At 38.5% G+C, this 19,264-nt stretch overlaps 1 protein-coding gene and 1 long non-coding RNA gene across 2 annotated transcripts in view; one reads left to right on the forward strand and one right to left on the reverse strand.

The window, feature by feature from the left end:
• LOC307191243 (contactin-associated protein-like 2) overlaps positions 1 to 19,264 on the forward strand; it is a 656,837-nt gene that overhangs the window by 616,496 nt on the left and 21,077 nt on the right. The window lies entirely within an intron of this gene.
• Positions 19,084 to 19,264, reverse strand: part of LOC307191244 — a 136,936-nt gene continuing 136,755 nt past the window's right edge. The window contains exon 3 of the long non-coding RNA XR_013829666.1: positions 19,084 to 19,206. This is a non-coding gene — a long non-coding RNA (uncharacterized lncRNA). The remainder of the gene's footprint in view (positions 19,207 to 19,264) is intronic.

The raw sequence follows: 19,264 nt of genomic DNA on the forward strand, positions 1-19,264 counted from the left end.
TCAAAAGACCCCAAAACTTGGGCCTCCTCACTAACCCACTTTCTAAATGAAACAGCAACTCCCAAACATACATTTGCGTGAGCATCCACAGGGAGCCTGTTAGAACTCAGCTCTGTAGATCTACCAGTAGAGATCCAATTGTATTTGGTCTGGTGTAGAACATGGAGTTTGTATATATTTTTTAAAAACATCTTTATTAGACTATAATTGCTTTACAACAGTGTGTTAGTTTCTGCTTTATAACAAAGTGAATCAGCCATACGTATACATGTATCCCCATATCTCCTCCCTCTTGCGTCTCCTTCCCACCCTCCCTATCCCACCCCTCTAGGTGGTCACAAAGCACCGAGCTGATCTCCCTGTGCTATGTGGCTGCTTCCCCCTAGCTATCTGTTTTACACTTGGTAGTGTATATATATGTCCATGCCACTCTCTCAACTTACCCTTCCCCCTCCCCGTGTCCTCAAGTCCATTCTCTAGTAGGGGTGCGTCTTTATTCCCGTCCTGCCCCTAGGTTCTTCATAACCACTTTTTTTGTTTTTTTAGATTCCATATATATGTGTTAGCATATGGTATTTGTTTTTCTCTTTATGACTTACTTCACTGTGTATGACAGACTCTAGGTCCATCCACCTCACTACAAATAACTCAATTTCGTTTCTTTTTATGGCTGGTAATATTCCATTGTATATATGTGCCACATCTTCTTTATCCATTCATCTGTTGATGGACACTTACGTTGCTTCCATGTCCTGGCTATTGTAAATAGAGCAGCAATGAACACTGTGGTACATGACTCATTTTGAATTATGGTTTTCTCAGGACATACGCCCAGTTATGGGATTGCTGGGTCGTGTGGTAGTTCTATTTTTAGTTTCTTAAGGAACTTCCATACTGTTCTCCATAGTAGCTGTATCAATTTACATTCCCACCAAGAGTGCAAGAGGGTTTCCTTTTCTACACACCCTCTCCAGCATTTATTGTTTGTAGATTTTTTGATGATGGCCATTCTGACTAGTGTTAGGTGATACCTCATTGTAGTTTTGATTTGCATTTCTCTAATGATTAGTGATGTTGAGCATCCTTTCATGAGTTTGTTGGCAATCTGTATATCTGCTTTGGAGAAATGTCTATTTAGGTCTTCTGCCCATTTTTGGGTTGGGTTGTTTGTTTTTTGATATTGATCTACATGAGTTGCTTGTATATTTTGAAGATTAATCCTTTGTCAGTTGCTTCATTTGCAAATATTTTCTCCCATTCTGAGGGTTGTCTTTTTGTCTTGCTTATGGTATCCTTTGCTGTGCAAAAGTTTTTAAGTTTCATTAGGTCCCATTTGTTTATTTTTGTTTTTATTTCCATTTCTCTAGGAGGTGGGTCAAAAAGGATCTTGCTGTGATTTATGTCATAGAGTGTTCTGCCTATGTTTTCCTCTAAGAGTTTGATAGTGTCTGACCTTACATTTAGGTCTTTAATCCATTTTGACTTTATTTTTGTGTATGGTTTAGGGAGTGTTCTAATTTCATTCTTTTACATGTAGCTGTCCAGTTTTCCCAGCACCACTTATTGAAGAGGCTGTCTTTTCTCCATTGTATATTCTTGCCTCCTTTATCAACGTTAAGGTAACCATATGTGCATGGGTTTGTCTAAGGGCTTTCTATCCTGTTCCATTGATCTATATTTCTGTTTTTGTGCCAGTACCACTGTCTTGATGACTGTAGCTTTGTAGTATAGTGTGAAGTCAGGGAGCCTGATTCCTCCAGCTCCATTTTTCTTTTCAAAATTGCTTTGGCTATTCGGGGTCTTTTGTGTTTCCATACAAATTGTGAAATTTTTTGTTCTAGTTCTGTGAAAAATGCCACTGGTAGTTAGATAGGGATTGCATTGAATCTGTAGATTGCTTTGGGTAGTATTGTCATTTTCACAATGTTGATTCTTCCAATCCAAGAACATGGTCTATCTCTCCATCTATTTGTATCATCTTTAATTTCTTTCATCAGTGTCTTATATTTTTCTGCATACAGTTCTTTTGTCTCCTTAGGTAGGTTTATTCCTAGGTATTTTATTCTTTTTGTTGCAATGGTAAATGGGAGTGTTTCCTTAATTTCTCTTTCAGATTTTTAATCATTAGTGTATAGGAATGCAAGAGATTTCTATGCATTAATTTTGTATCCTGTTACTTTACCAAATTCATTGATTAGCTCTAGTAGTTTTCTGGTAGCATCTTTAGGATTCTCTATGTATACTATCATGTCATCTGCAAACAGTGACAGTTTTACTTCTTCTTTTCTGATTTGGATTCCTTTTATTTCTTTTTCTTCTCTGATTGCTGTGGCTAAACCTTCCTAAACTATGTTGAATAATACTGGTGAGAGTGGGTAACATTGTCTTGTTCCTGATCTTAGTGGAAATGGTTTCAGTTTTTCACCATTGAGAATGATGTTGGCTATGGGTTTGTCATATATTTTATTATGTTGAGGTAAGTTCCCTCTATGCCTACGTTCTGGAGGGTTTTCATCATAAATGGGTGTTGAATTTTGTCAAAAGCTTTTTCTGCATCTATTGAGATGATCGTATGGTTTTTCTCCTTCAGTCTGTTAATATGGTGTATCACATTGATTCATTGGCGTATATTGAAGAATTCTTGCATCCGTGGGATAAACCCCACTTGAGCATGGTGTAGGATCCTTTTAATGTGCTGTTGGATTCTGTTTGCTAGTGTTTTGTTGAGGATTTTTGCATCTATGTTCATCAGTGATATTGGCCTGTCATTTTCTTTTTCTGTGGCATTTTTGTCTAGTTTTGGTATCAGGGTGATGGTGGCCTTGCGGAATGAGTTTGGGAGTGTTCCTCCCTCTGCTATATTTTGGGAGAGTTTGAGAAGGATAGGTGTTAGCTCTTCTCTAAATATTTGATAGAATATGCTTGTGAAGCCATGTGGTCCTGGGCTTTTGTTTGTTGGAAGAGTTTTAATCACAGTTTCAATTTCAGTGCTTGTGATTGGTCTGTTTATATTTTCTATTTCTTCTTGGTTCAGTCTTGGAAGGTTGTGCTTCTCTAAGAATTCGTCCATTTTTCCAGGTTGTCCATTTTATTGGCATAGAGTTGCTTGTAGTAATCTCTCATGATCCTTTGTATTTCTGCAGTGTCAGTTGTTAATTCTCCTTTTTCATTTCTAATTCTATTGATTTGAGTCTTCTCCCTTTTTTTCTTGATGAGTCTGGCTAATGGTTTATAAATTTTGTTTATCTTCTCAAAGAACCAACATTTAGTTTTATTGATCGTTGCTGTTGTGTCCTTCATTTCTTTTTCATTTATTTCCAATCTGATCTTTATGATTTCTTACCTTCTGCTAACTTTGGGGTTTTTTGTTCTTCATTCTCTAATTGCTTTACGTGTAAGGTTAGGTTGTTTATTTGAGATGTCTCTTGTTTCTTGAGGTAGGGTTGTATTGCTATAAACTTCCCACTTAGAACTGCTTTTGCTACATCCCAAAGGTTTTGGGTCATTGTGTTTTCATTGTCATTTGTTTCTAAGTATTTGTTTTTTTCCTCTTTGATTTCTTCAGTGATCTTTTGGTTATTTAGCAGTGTATTGTTTAGCCTCCCTGTGTTTGTATTTTTTACAGATTTTTTTCCTGTAATTGATATCTAGTCTCATAGCGTTGTGGTCAGAGAAGATACTTGATATGATTTCAATTGTCTTAAATTTATGAAGGCTTGATTTGTGACCCAAAATATGATCTGTCTTCGAGAATGTTCCATGAGCAGTTGAGAAGAAAGTGTAATTTTCTATTTTTGCATGGAATGTACTATAGATATCAATTAAGTACATCTTGTTTAATGTATCATTTAAAGCTTGTGTTTCCTTATTTATTTTCATTTTGGTTGATCTGTCCATTGGTGAAAGTGGGGTGTTAAAATCCTCTACTAGTATTGTGTTACTGTAGATTTACCCTTCTATGGCTGTTAGCATTTGCCTTATGTATTGAGGTGCTCCTATGTTGGGTGCATCAACATTTACAATTGTTATATCTTCCTCTTGGATTGATCCCGTGATCATTATGTAGTGTCCTTCTTTGTCCTTTGTAATAGTCTTTATTTTAAAGTCTATTTTGTCTGATATGAGAATGGCTACTCCAGCTTTCTTTTGATTTCCGTTTGCAAGGAATATATTTTTCCATCCCCTCACTGTCAGTCTGTATGTGTTCCTAGGTCTGAAGTGGGTCTCTTGTAGACAGCATATATTCCAGTCTTGTTTTTGTAGCCAGTCAGCTAGTCTAGGTCTTTGGTGGGAGCATTTAATCCATTTACATTTAAGGTAGTTATTGCTATGTATGTTCCTATTCCCATTTTCTTAATTGTTTTGTGTTTGTTATTGTAAGACTTTTCCTTCTCCTGTGTTTCCTGCCTAGAGAAGTTCCTTTAGCATTTGTTGTAGAGCTGGTTTGGTAGTGCTGAATTTTCTTAGCTTTTACTTGTCTGTAGACATTTAAATTTCTCTGTCAAATCTGAATGAGATCCTTGCTGGGTAGAGTAATCTTGGTTATAGCTTTTTCCCTTTCATCACTTTAAATATGTCTGCCTCTTCCTTCTGGCTTGCAGAGTTTCTGCTGAAAAATCAGCTGTTAACCTTATGGGGATTCCCTTGTATGTTATTTGTCGCTTTTCCCTTGCTGCTTTTAATACTTATTTTTGTATTTAACTTTTGGTAGTTTGATTAATATGTCTTGGCATGTTTCTCCTTGGATTTATCCTCTATGGGACTCTCTGTGTTTCTTGGACTTGATTGACTATTTCCTTACCCATATTAGGGAATTTTTCAACTATAATCGCTTCAAATGTTTTCTCAGTCCTTTTTTTTTTTTTTTTTTTTTTGCGGTATGCGGGCCTGTCACTGTTTTGGCCTCTCCCGTTGAGGAGCACAGGCTCCGGATGCGCAGGCCCAGCGGCCATGGCTCATGGGCCTAGCTGCTCCGCGGCATGTGGGATCTTTCCGGACCGGGGCACAAACCCGTGTCCCCTGCATTGGCAGGCAGACTCTCAACCACTGCACCACCAGGGAAGCCCTCTCAGTCCTTTTTATTTTCTCTTCTTCTCCTGGACCCCTACAATTTGAATGTTGGTGCGTTTAATGTTGTCCCAGTGGTCTCTGAAACTGTCGTCAATTCTTTTTTCTTTATTCTCCTCTGCAGTAGTTATTTCCACTATTTTATCTTCCAGGTCACTTATCCATTCTTCTGCCTCAGTTATTCTGCTATTGATTCCTTCTAGAGAATTTTTAAATTAATTTATTGTGTTCTTCATCATTGTTTGTTTGCTTTTTACTTCTTCTTGGTCCTTGTTAAACATTTCTTGTATTTTCTCCATTCTATTTCCATGATTTTGGATCATCTTTACTGTCATTACTCTGAATTCCTTTTCAGGTAGACTGCCTATTTCCTCTTCGTTTGTTTGGTCTGGTGAGTTTTTACCTTACTCCTTCATCTGCCTGTGTATTTCTCTCTCTTCTCATTTTGCTTAACTTACAGTGTTTGGGGTCTCCTTTTCGCAGGCTGCAGGTTCGTAGTTCCCATTGTTTTTGATGTCTGCCCCCAGTGGGTAAAGTTGGTTCAGTGGGTTGTGTGGCCTTCCTGGTGGAGGGGACTGGTGCCTGTGTTCTGGTGGATGAGGCTGGATCTTGTCTTTCTTTTGGGCAGGACCACGTCCAGTGGTGTGTTTTGGGGTGTCTGTGAACTTAATATGATTTTAGGCAGCCTCTCTGCTAATGGTTGGGGTTGTGTTCCTGTCTTCCTAGTTGTTTGGCCTAGTTTGTCCAGTACTGTAGCTTGCTCGTCATTGAGTGGAGCTGGGTCTTAGTGTTGAGATGGAGATCTCTGGGAGAACCTTCGCCATTTTATATTACATGGGACCGGGAGGTCTCTAGTGGACCAATGTCCTGAACTCAGCTCTCCCATTTCAGAGGCTTAGGTCTGACACCTGGCCAGAGCACCAAGACCCTGTCAGCCACATGGCTCAGAAGAAAAGGGATTTAAAAAAAAAAAAAAAAAAGAAAGAAAGAAACAAAATAGTTATTAAAATAGAAAAAAATTATTAAAAATAAAACGTAATAAATAAGAAATGAGACAAAGAAAGAAGAGAGGAACCAAATCAAAAAATAAATCCAGGGCTTCTCTGGTGGCGCAGTGGTTGAGAGTCCGCCTGCTGATGCAGGGGACATGGATTCGTGCCCCGGTCCGGGAAGATCCCACATGCCACGGAGCGGCTGGGCCCGTGAGCCATGGCCGCTGAGCCTGCGCATCGGAGCCTGTGCTCCACAACGGGAGAGGCCACAACAATGAGAGGCCCGCGTATCTCAAAAAAAGAAAAAATCCACGCATGATAACAAGTGCTAAAAACTATACTTAAAATAAAAAAAAGGACAGTCAGAACTGTAGGACAAATGGCAAAAGCAAAGCTATACAGACAAATTCACACAAAGAAGCATACACATACACACTCACAAAAAAGAGAAAAAGGAATATATTTATAAAGGAAGAGAACAACTAAATCAATAAACAAATCTACCAATGATAATAAGCTCTAAATACTAAACTCCGATAAACATGAAACCAGGAACAAATTAGATGCAGAAAGCGAACCCCAAGTCTACAGTTGTTCCCAAAGTCCAGTGCCTGAATTTTGGGATGATTCATTGTCTATTCAGCATTCTGATTTAGCAGTTAACATTTTTTTTTCCATCTTGAGCTCTTCAGAATTTCATCGAATTTAGTCATAAGATACAAAATTGGAAGCTAGTCTTTGTTTTAATTCTAGACTTTGGGTTGGAGTTACCTAAATTTGGTAACTTTAAATGTGTAAAAAAAAAAAAAAAGAAAATAGGTTACATTTAGTGCATTCCTTCAACCAGATGTTGTAACAGTGAATTCCTGTATTCAATAAATATTAGTTGCTTTCTGGATAGCAAAATTATGAGCTATATAGAAATTACGACTTACATTGCACTGCTGTGCATAGTCACAGATGATGGTGTTGAGGTGAAGCCTCAGTTTGAAAATCTTTATCTGATATTGTTCGAACAGGGGACCAGCCCTCATCCTGCACCCCAGGTTTCTCAGGTCATAGTGAGAGGGCTGTACTGAGAGACCTCCAAAATGCTTGTTATGTGGAGCAGGGTAGGGAAGGGACAGAATATTTCCCTTTCCCTTTATTTCTCTATATTTTGCTGCTTTCCTCACTGGGGAGCAAAATAAGCTATGTCAGTGAAAGCAGCAAAAATACAGAACAGGAAGTAGGGTGGGTCCTACTGTCACCAAGCAGGGAGCCACAGTTTGTCCTAAGTCCGTGAACTGTATTGTAATAACATGACCCTGTTCTCTTTCCAGGCCTGGGTCAATGTTGCCAAGTGGGTGCTCAGAATATTCATTGTTTTAAATCAATTAAACAAGAACTTAGTATATGGGAACAATAAAAGCTAACGTTTATTAGCAGTTTACAATGTACCAGATCCTGTTTTAAGTGCTTTACATGCATTAACTCATTCAATCTTCACAATTCTGCAAAGAACTGCTATGTTGTTACCTTTACCTTTTGATAGTCAAGGAAATTGAGGCTTTGAGGTGTCCTGAAACTTATTGAAGGTCACATAGCTGAAGGCAGCAGAGCAGGAATTAGAACCCTGGCAGTCTTAACTAAATCTATGTCAACTGCTCCAGCTACTGTGAACGAGGGTTAGGGGCACTAAAGACACCAAGTCCCTCCCTTCAAGGTGATCTTGATTTAGTAAGATATGAAAATATACATATATATGTTACAATTCTTTGATATTTACAACAAGAGTTGTGCTGTTGCACTAGACTAAATACTAGCAAAAAGAGTAGGAGACATGAAATATTATAGCTGAATGTGGCCAGCGCTTTTATACTTGCTCAGGGTCATCCATTCATCCTTACTGGCCCCAGGTATTTGTAGCAATGAGTGTTTCCCTTAATTTACTCAGATAGGTAATTTTGTTCCCATGTTCTAGAATTAAAATAATTCAATCTTACTAATTATGTTTCTGTTTGAACATTATCAAGGCACTAAGGATATAAGTTAGCTATAACTCTATCATCTCAAATCATTTTGTTAGATTCCACTTCTAGAAACCTCCATACAATAAATGTTTTATCATTTTTAAATTAATAATATAGATAATTATATATAGTAGTTAGAATGTCACAGTTTTACTCTAATTTGCAAATTTTGACACTTTGTAATGTAAATAAAATTTAGCAGTCCATAGTAGTCATCTCTAAAATGTTTCAGTGTCTGTGGATTTTATGTTTTACAATTCTCTTTGAGAATGCCCAATTGATAAAGTGCTAAAGTAATCAGGAAATGTGAATATGCTCTAAAGTTCAGAATTCTGCCATTCTAGAATCTGATTTAAAATCAAAATTAAAAATGAATGTAAGCTTGACCAAGTCACCCAGAATAAGAGATGCTTAATTTTGGAGCTGAAGGGAATCTAAGAGATTACCTGTTTCCTGCCTTCATTTTATAGGTCCAGAGAGTAAATTGATGTCCTCAAGAGCAAATAGGCCAGGGTTCGGTCTGAGGTCTCTGGGTTCTGGTCCAGTGGTCACCTGAAGCCTGGTGGGATGGTTATAATGGTATTGCTTCCACGCCATACCTCTTGGGCCATGAGAAAGCGGGCATCACTTTAATTTCCCAGTAAATTTCCTGTCACAGCACACCCTTTATCCCCCTGGAATGAAAACCTGTGCTTTGCTTCTAGGTCTACATTAAGAGAAACTCAGCCATTGACATTTTAAGGACTTAAACGTCCTACTATAAATAGCACTTGTAACAGCCTTATATCTGTCATGCCTTGGAAAGTGCATAAATTGTTAGGATTGACCTAAACTGTAAAAAATGTCAAATGCAGAAAGTTGAAAATAGGATGTGTAGGCACTGCATCACAATATGTCCTATTTCCAAATTCGATTCCTTTCTTTTAGCCCTTCAAAACCGAAACCGAAGCAAACCAAACCAAAATAACAAAAAAATCTTTCCTAAGATTCATGTGAATTTGTAACAGTTGCCCTTTTATTTTCTGAATTCAAAAATTATCCCCCTCTTTGAGGCTATAAAATTCTACAGCTTTACCAATACGTTTCTAATTTTCCAATAGCTCAACTTTTATTCAAGAGAAAATGCCAGGGAAACCCTTGATTTATGTCAGGAAAACAAATTCAGAGTATAAATTATACAAATTATACAACAGTATATGATATTAATCATTATATAAATTATACAATATAATTATACTCAAGTAAATTAGGGTTTAGAGGGGAGACGGACTAATTTTCCTATTCTGATAGACTCAATAAAATCTGTATTTTTATGCTGCAAATTTCAAGATTATTTCCTATAAGGTCAGAAAAAGTGGGTAATAATCAAATGGTTAAATAAACAAGGAAAATTCTGGGCCTTAACTCGTTAGAAATGTAAATGGTGGATGTGGTATAGATTCTGTGATTCTCTAGGAGTCTGAGATTCTACACGATGTATTGGGAAAAGAACTTCCTTTCACCCTCTTAGGTTCTGTGGTTACCTGACAAATTAAACTGACATGGGACAGATGAACAGCAGAAAAGCATACAAATTTTATGTAACATTTTTATATGTACATGGGTGTCTTCAGAAGAAAAATGAAGACCCAAGGAAGCCATTAGGCCCCAAAGCTTATATACCTTTTTAAACAAAGAATAATAAATTATAAGGACGTAATAAGACAAAGGGCTGGGGCTGGGGGAAGTTAATTGAGACAGTGATTAGGAAATATTTGGGGAAACTAATTGAAGAGAAGAGGTTTTTGTAGGTTGATTTGTTGAGGTTCCAACTCCTGTTTTTGGCTTTGGCTCCCAGACTCTGTTGATAAGAATATTGTTATTGTCTTCCTGGTGTGGGGATAGTGACCATTTCATGGGAAATTTTAGGACCTGCTTTTAGGTAGAAAGAGGTCAATCAGAGAGCCCTTTCTGCATCTGCTGTTTCTCAAGTACCTTCAGCTCAAAATAATCAATATATCAAAGAGACATATTTTGGGGTGGCATGTTCTGAACCCCTTCAACATTAATGTACTGCTAACACTGGATTTACTAGTTACAAAGTGCCTAGTGAATTTTAATAATTAGACATGGAAACCACAGAGTTTAGTTGCAATAAGCATGTGAAGAATGAGACTGGTCTTTGTAAACTGCAAGGAAGTCGCGTGTACTGAAATAACTGCACGTCCAAGCAGTGAGAAGAAAACAAAGAAGTCCGTTTGTGGAATGATATCATGTAGTATCCCTCTTACCTATGAGGAGAGCTGCAGTTCCTTGATCATTTATCCATAGGATAATTTAAATATTTCTTGATTATATTTTCACTTTCATATACGTGGTAGTTTGAAATAATCCTTTATTTTCCTGTTTAAGGAAATGAATGCAGTGTAAATACAGTTAGTTCTCACTATTCACAGCAGTTACATTCTATAAAGTTGCCGTGAACCCTGACTTAAATACTGAACTGTTGATCTCAGGGGGAATACGGGATTGGGTTCCTGTGAGGTTCTGGTCACAACATTTTCGTCAATGGATATATAACCGTGCTTTATTTGTGTTTCTGTTTAACACCACCTTATTTAGTATGTATTGTGGATTCATTAACATGGAGCTCACGGTTGACAGCACTGACAAAGCTTATCCAACACATGTATGTATTTTCTCCAAAAAGCACGTCACAGCTTTCTTGTGCTTGGTAACACAAGAAAGCACTTTTGCACTACTCTTGGGTGAGAGGTATTTAAACAGCAAAATCTTCCACAAAAAAGCACAGAAATGCAAAAAGTGTGGCAGGAAATGCAAAGGACACATTTATACAGTATGAGAGCTGAAACAAGAAGGCAGAGCATTGCCTTGTCAACCTTAGCTGAGCACATGAGCAGCCAGTGACTCAAATGTTTTGCCTCTCTGCACATATCTGTGAATAACTTTGAAAGCACCACAAGTATTGGTTTTGGAGGTACAAATAAATTTTAGTGAGTAGGCTAATTTGCACATACAGAATCTGCCAGTAATGAAGGATTGGCTGTAGCTGTTAATTGGTAACACTTTTATATTTTTTAAAGCTATATTTAGTATTTATTTATTTATCTAATTTTTTAAACATCTTTATTGGAGTATAATTGCTTTACAATGGTGTGTTAGTTTCTGCTTTATAACAAAGTGAATCAGCTATACGTATACATATATCCCCTCCCTCTGCGTCTCCCTCCCTCCCTCCCTATCCCACCCCTCTAGGTGGTCACAAAGCACTGAGCTGATCTCCCTGTGCTATGCGGCTGCTTCCCACTAGCTATCTATTTTACATTTGGTAGTGCATATATGTCCATGCCACTCTCTCACTTCATCCCAGCTTCCCCTTCCCCCTCCGTGTCCTCAAGTCCATTCTCTACATCTGTGTCTTTATTCCTGTCCTGTCCCTAGGTTCTTCAGAACCTTTTTTTTTTTAAATTCCATATATATGTGTTAGCATAAGGTATTTGTTTGTCTCTTTCTGACACACTTCACTCTGTATGACAGACTCTAGGTCCATCCACCTCACTACAAATAACTCAATTTCATTTCTTTTTATGGCTGAGTAATATTCCATTGTGTATATGTGCCACACCTTCTTTATCCATTCCTCTGTCGATGGACACTTAGGTTGCTTCCATGTCCTGGCTTTTGTAAATAGTGCTGCAATGAACACTGTGGTATATGACTCTTGTTGAATTATGGTTTTCTCAGGGTATATGCCAGTAGTGGGATTCCTGGGTTGGATGGTAGTTCTATTTTTAGTTTTTTAGGGAACCTCCATACTGTTCTCCATAGTGGCTGTATCAATTTACATTCCCACCAAGAGTGCAAGAGGGTTCCCTTTTCTCCACACCCTCTCCAGCATTTGTTTGTAGATTTTTTAATTTATTTAAGGCTATGTCGGGTCTTAATTGTGGCCCGTGGCATCTTTGTTGAGGTTCGTGGGCTTCTATCTAGTTGTGGTGTGCAGGCTGCAGGGCGCGTAGCCTCTGCAGTTTGCGGCAGGCAGGCTCTAGTTGAGGTGAGCGAGCTCAGTAGTTGTGGCACGTGGGCTTAGTTGCTCTGCCACATGTGGGATCTTAGTTCCCTGACAAGGGATCAAACCTGAGTCCCCTGCATTGCAAGGTGGATTCTTTACCACTGGACCACCAGAGAAGTCCCAGTAATACTTTTAAATATTTATATATATATATTTCCTTTTAAGATAGAGTCTTAAGTCCAAAATCTCAGTGAATGAAGCTCAGATTTATTTTGTTTTCTCCCTCCCTCCCTCCTTTCCTCATTTCCTTCCTTCCTTCCTTCCTTCCAATGTTTAGTGTAATATTTGCCTGTAGTTTTATGGTAGCGTAGAGTGGTATATCTTTGTATCCTATTATACCATTAAAATTAGGGTTTTTTTTTAACCATTCACTCTCTGTTTAGCACTGGCTTATTTTCTAAGGAATTTGCTTTTTAAGAAATAAAATTTCTTGCTGATACATACTGCAGTAATTCACAGGTAAATTATGGTATCGTGGAAGATTAATTGTTCAGTCTTATTATGATCTACTTAGTCTTATATTTTGACAGTATTCAAGTTTAAAGTGATGTGTGGCCAAAAAAACTATCTGTAGAGTACTAGTCGCAGCGTCTGCTAAAGCAGAGGAGATTTCATTAAAATGTTGGATTTCTGAGTTTTCTAGAAAATTGAATGCTTGAATAACACCAGAATTGCTGCATAGCTTCAGTTTGCTACAGGTGAAGAGGGACTACCTCCCTTATGCCCATAGTACATCCCAAATACTCCCTATTGTTTTTCCACTAGCCAGACCAAGCTTCTTAGACATTAATTTAGCATCTTTTCCCTGTTGAGTTTGAATCAAGGAGAATATTGTCTCTGTTACCCGTATTTCTATCAAAAGTCAGAAAATCGTACACAGATCAGTGGAGCTCCGTGGTTTTTCAACAAGCTAGCATCACTGATTTGTATGAACTGCTTGTTCCCTCTGACCAGTGAAGTTCCTAATTTCAGGAGCTTCCAATTATTTTAGCCCCTGTCAGGGCTGATTCTCTGCACAAGTGCTGGGAACTTTGCTCATTTACGGAAATGAATTAATTCAGCCTGCTCACCAGGGCCTCAGTGGGCGTGCGGGTGTCAGGAAGTAATGGGCGGCACCCGTGTTCCCAGTGAATCAGATTCCCTCCAATGCCTGAGTCACTGAGGTGTGTTGATGGCGGGGTCTCAGAGTACCATTTAGTATTTTGTCAGACAGGACCCCGCTGCTGTAGAGGAGCAGAAAGAACACATTATGTCACAACATGTGTACATTCTGAGCTTTATTAATCCTGTTTTATGGTTGAGATAAAAGATTCACCCAAAGGTATGTGAAATCAAACCAAAAATAAAATGAAGCTGTAATGTACTACATCCTGTGCATGAACTCAAGACATTCTATATGTCCCACTTTCTTGCAAGTAAGCGCAAATCATTTGCACCAATTCATTTGGCTTTCAGGAAAGTACAAAGAGTAAAATAAATAAAAATGATAGTTTTTACTATTACATATTGCTACTTGTCCAGGAAACTTTGTAGGAGTTGTTGGGGAAGTATCTGCTGTTTGGAAAAATGCTGATTTTACATTTTTAGATTATTGTGAATTTTTTAAGACGTGGAATTGAATGAGATAGAGCATTAAAATGTGTGATAGCTAAAGATGGCAGACCTCTGAGCTTCCATCTAAAAAGTAAGGTGGTACAAATAAGTGAATCCAAACATTTAACATATTTCAAAGAAGAATTTTTGACATTTTGGTTTTGTTTTTAGGGTAGTTTCAATTCCACTAAAATTCCTAATGCTTTTATGATATTGGATTTGTCATATCTTTGGAGAAAACCATGATAGTAAGTATTCATCTGAAATTCTTCAATCACTGTAGAAGCCTTAACTGCTTTGAAATCCTAGGTAGCAACCATGCATCATCAGAAAGCTTTGTGGTTTTTTTTTTAAAATTTTATTTATTTATTTATTTATGGCTGTGTTGGGTCTTCGTTTCTGTGCGAGGGCTTTCTCTAGTTGTGGCAAGTGGGGACCACTCTTCATCGCGGTGCGCGGGCCTCTCACTATCGCAGCCTCTCTTGTTGCGGAGCACAGGCTCCAGACGCGCAGGCTCAGTAGTTGTGGCTCACGGGCCTAGTTGCTCCGCAGCATGTGGGATCTTCCCAGACCAGGGCCTGAACCCGTGTCCCCTGCATTGGCAGGCAGATTCTCAACCACTGTGCCACCAGGGAAGCCCCAGCTTTGCGTTCTTTAATGACATAGTTATCTTCTGCATTCTGGCTTTGTATAACCTTTATCAACACGATCAGATGGTTATCTGCTTTGAGGGAGGTCTTTGCTCTTTCTGCCTCTGCACGTGTTCTGCCACAGACACAGGCGTTATCTTCCCAAGATGTAGATCTGGTCCTGCGCCTTCCCCTCAGGGCATCATCTTTTCACACTTAGACCAAGATCTTCCATATGAAGCAGTAGATCCTTCATCTTCCAATTCTAACCCTGCCAGGATTCACGACCCTTATGTATTAAAGTCAGGCCGAACTACTGAGCTCTTTAAGGCAACCGCATATGCTCTTCCCCAATCTGTCTGGATTTTTCTTAATCTTAATTCTCTTTTAACAGGGGAGTTCATCTATTAGTTCTTTCTTAAAAATCACCTCCTTAGCTCCATTGCCCCACTTTCTTGGTGCAATGATATGGATGTAGAAGATATTTTGATGAATGCTAGTTGATATCAGACATTTCAAAATGGTTTCTTAGATTCAGTTTTTTTCAGATCTATGGAATAAGTCTTGCCAGTAATTTTAAGATTTTTTCCTTGTTTGACTAAATTTAAACTTTTTTTCATTTCTAAGATATAATAAGGGAATTTACTGTAGAAAATATTTCAGAATATAGATTATTTGAGGTATAATAAGGCCAACATATCAGGAAACAGCTGCCATTGAAAAGGTAGGTTATTACTAACAGTTTCCGAGAGGGGAGGGCACATCTGCCGTGGGGGCATGGGGAGGCCAGAGGAGAAGGGGGAGGGCAGGAAAGAGCCTTTATTGTGTTTTCCACAGGAAGGAATGGATGAGGCTGAGTAAGCAGGTTTAGGGTTGGCTAGTTTGAATTATCTCAGAGGCTTTGGGGCACAGGGGCTTCCCTTGTTGTTTGGTACCTGAGCCTGGGGTGATTAGGGCAGATGGATAGTGGCCTGGAGTGTGACAACCAGAGAGAGGAGGTAGCTGGGTTGTGGAGTGTTGATTGGTTGGTTTGTATTTGGAGAGTGTGTTTGCAGGAATTGGCTCACCCTGGGAGGGGCAGTCCCCCCTGGGTCAGCAAGGCCCCACATGTCAACACATCAAAGTACAGAAAACGGAAGATGTGGTTAATACCGAGGGGAAGGTGGGAGCCAGCTGTGGTAGCTTGGAGAAATTGCTGGGATGTTGACACCCTTTCCACCATCCCCCTTTTACTTATCTGGATAGTTTATCTTTTCCTCAGTATTATATAAATTACCATGAAAACAATGCCCCAAAACAAGTCCCTAAATCAACCTGCCATGCCTTAGCCAATACAGTGTTGAAATTTGGGTCCAACACTGACAATAATGTTTTCAGTGGAACTAGAAGAAGAAGTAAGTTTAACTGAGTAATGATACAGAAAATCTGAAATAAATGTTAAGAATAATTTATATTAAAAGACATTCTGGGGGATTTCTTGATGTCTGGTTCCCCTCCTCATCTGTGAGATATTTACTTAGGGCTCGTAATTCTAGAGAGTCTCCTTAGCAGAGAAATAGATTGTATATGGTGAAAAGCTGTGGAGCTATTTTCAGTAAACAGTAATATTATCACAGAGATGGCAAGTCTAATGTGCTTGGCTTTTCGATTTACAAAAATAAATAAAAACAGCTTCACATGCATTTCCTACAATAGATTTTATGCTAATTTTTAGCGCTAATTTTCAGAAATTGCTTATTATCTCTGTATTATTAGATGTATTAGAGCGATAACCCCGTTCACAAGTGGAGCACTCTGATTTTCTGATGTCCTGTGTGTGTGTGTGTGTGTGTGTGTGTGTGTGTGTGTGTCTATGTCTATCTGTGTGTGTGTGAATGACTATTTCCCTTAAATGCATTACATTAAAAGGAAAAGATATATTTTGTATTTCAACTCATACTACAGTTAAATGTTTTCATTTCTGACTTATTAAAAAATAACTCCAGTATGAGTGTAATGAAAGCATTTCAAGTTTTAAAGTATCCATATCAGAAACACACAGTTGTAATATTTTTTTTTATAAATTTATTTTATTCATTTATTTTTGGCTACGTTGGGTCTTCGTTGCTGCACGTGGGTTTTCTCTAGTTGCCGCGAGCCGGGGCTACGCTTCCTTGTGGTGCACAGGCTTCTGGTTGTGGTGACTTCTATTGTTGTGGAGCATGGGCTCTAGACGTGCAGGCTTCAGTAGTTGCAGCACACGGACTCAGTAGTTGTGGCTTGCAGGCTCTAGAGCGCACGCTCAGTAGTTGTGGCGCGTGGGCTTAGTTGCTCTGCGGCATGTGGGATCTTCCTGGACCAGGGCTCAAACCCGTGTCCCCTGCATTGGCAGGCAGATTCTTAAGCACTGCGCCACCAGGGAAGACCTGTAATATTTATATAAATGCCTGTCATTAAAACATGTGTAAGTCTGTACTCTTGGAGAGAAAACTGCTTGCACCAGTATGGTTTTGAAGGAAAATGAGAACAGAGGAATGCCCCTTTTGCCATGTTGTCTCAAATACCAATTATGTTTTTTTTTTAATTTTTTTAATTGCAGTATAGTTGATTTAGAATATCATGTTAGTTTCACGTGTACAGCATAGTGATTCAGTAATATATATATTCCTTTTCAGATTCTTTTGCCTTACAGGTTATTACAAGACATTGAGTATAGTTTCCTATGCTATACAGTAGGTCCTTGTTGGTTATCTATTTTTTATATATAGTAGTGTGTCTATGTTAATCCCAGCCTCCTAATTTATCCCTCCCCCGTTTCTCCCCTTTGGTAACCATAAGTTTGTTTTCTAAGTCTGTGAGTCTCTTTCTGTTTTGTAAATAAGTTCATTTGTATCATTTTTTTAGATTCTACATATAAGGGATATCATGATATTTGTCTTTCTCTGGCTTACTTAGTATGATAATTTTTAGGTCCATGTTGCTACAAGTGGCATCATTTCATTCTTTTTTATGGCTGAGTAGTATTCCGCTCTACATATGTACCACACCTTCTTTATCCATCCATCTGTCGATGGACATTTAGGTTGTTTCCATGGCTTGGCTATTGTAAACGGTGTTGCAATGAACATTGGGGTGCACACAGCTCAAATACCAATTATGTTTAAATCAGTTTAAGAGATGTTTATTGTGTGAGAAATACAAAGTGGAACAAACCAGAGTCTACTGTACCTTAGGAAAGTTTAAAGCTTCAGAGGAAATCAGACCCATAAAGAGATAATTTTAATATAAGATGAGAAGGGATACAATAAAAGTATCCAAGGGTGCTGTGGAGCAATAGGTGAGGGCTGTTTCACACAAGGAGACCTTTCTAGTAGGTGAGCTTTATCTGAAGCTTGGAGGATGCCTAAACTTAAACTAGATTTTTTTAAAATAGCTGTTCATTGAAGGAAGTGAGCTTACCGCAAGGAAAGGCGCTAGGTGAAATTAGCAAGGGATTTAGTTGGTTTTACCGTCAGCAGCACTTAAGGAAAAAGTTGGTGCTAAAATGTGAGGGTGTCAGGAAGGCAGGAGCTCTATCACTGAGGGTCTTGCAGGCCACACTGGAGAGTTTTTCAGTAAAAGAGTTTATTTCAGAAAGATCTTACTAGCTTCAGTGTGGAGGATAAATTTAAGGGGAATAAGACCGGAGGGTGGGAGTTGCTCATTCACAATGTTAATGCAATAGACAGTATGTGAGGTGATGGGAGCCTGGTGGCAGTGCATATAAAAAGTCAGCGATGTGTTTGAAAAACACGGACATGCTAAATTTCACTGGACTTGGAACTGACGGAACATAGGTGCATGAGAAAGGGAGGAGCGAAGGAAAGGCCCAGAGCTCTGTCTTAAGTGACTGGATAATGGATATAAGAACAGGAGCAGTAAGACCCAGAGAAAGACTTATGTGTTGGGCAGGTAGAGTTAGATATGCCTGTGGAAGGTCCATGTGGATCAGTCTTTCAGGCAACTGGGTACTGGAGTCCCAGTGTTGTGGATAAATGAAATCAGACTTCTCTGATGTGCTTGTTCTTGTCCTACCATGAGTTATCAAGCTCTTAAGGGCAAAGCAACACATTTTAAGGAGAAATATTGCACAAAATGTGAGATGATGGCCTTTATGAAAGAGCCTTTATGGTTTTTATTTTGTTTTATTTTTCCCAAAGTAAAAGTGATTTTTTAAAGTCTGTCTCTACATTATATTTTAAAGGATTTGAAGAAGGCTCCTTTGCTGCTACTATTCTAAATTAGCTGTTATTGACATTTTAGAATCTATTTAAACTGCCTATTTACATTTAAACCACAGATATATTGAAAGGAAAGGGCAGTGGGTTAGAAGAAAGTGATTAATCAGAAACAGTCTGCAGAGGAGATGAAATGGACTCGGTTCCACTAGAGTTAATGTCTGTCAATTAAATAACACCAAGACAATTAATAATAATAGCATGAATTTTTCCCCCCACCACAAAAAAAGTAACACGAAATTACCATTCTTTTTCTCTAACAATTGAAACTCTGGTTATATTAGTAGTTGTGGCACCAAGGGTGGATCAGAGTGATTCTTGAAATTTCTTCCAATCTAGTGATTCAGATTTTTAAAGGAAAAGTTTAAAGAAGTTTATTCTACTTTAATCCAGTGCTTTGAGTGTGCATGACAACATGCAATCATTCAACAAATACTTAACGAATATTGACTTACCCACTGTTGTAGTACTGAGCTTCCGGGTGGAGCAAAATAAAGTCTCTGATGCATATACATTCTTGGAGGTGGAGGCATGCTGTAAATTCATGAGCCCGTCCATATATCAGGTAGTAGGTAGAGATAAATGCTATGAAGAAGAAGACCAGTGAGTAAGTAGCTAGAGATGGAGATGGCAGACGTGCTAT

Source organism: Stenella coeruleoalba (assembly GCF_951394435.1).
Source record: "Stenella coeruleoalba genome assembly, chromosome: 9".
Taxonomy (NCBI): Eukaryota; Metazoa; Chordata; class Mammalia; order Artiodactyla; family Delphinidae; genus Stenella; species Stenella coeruleoalba.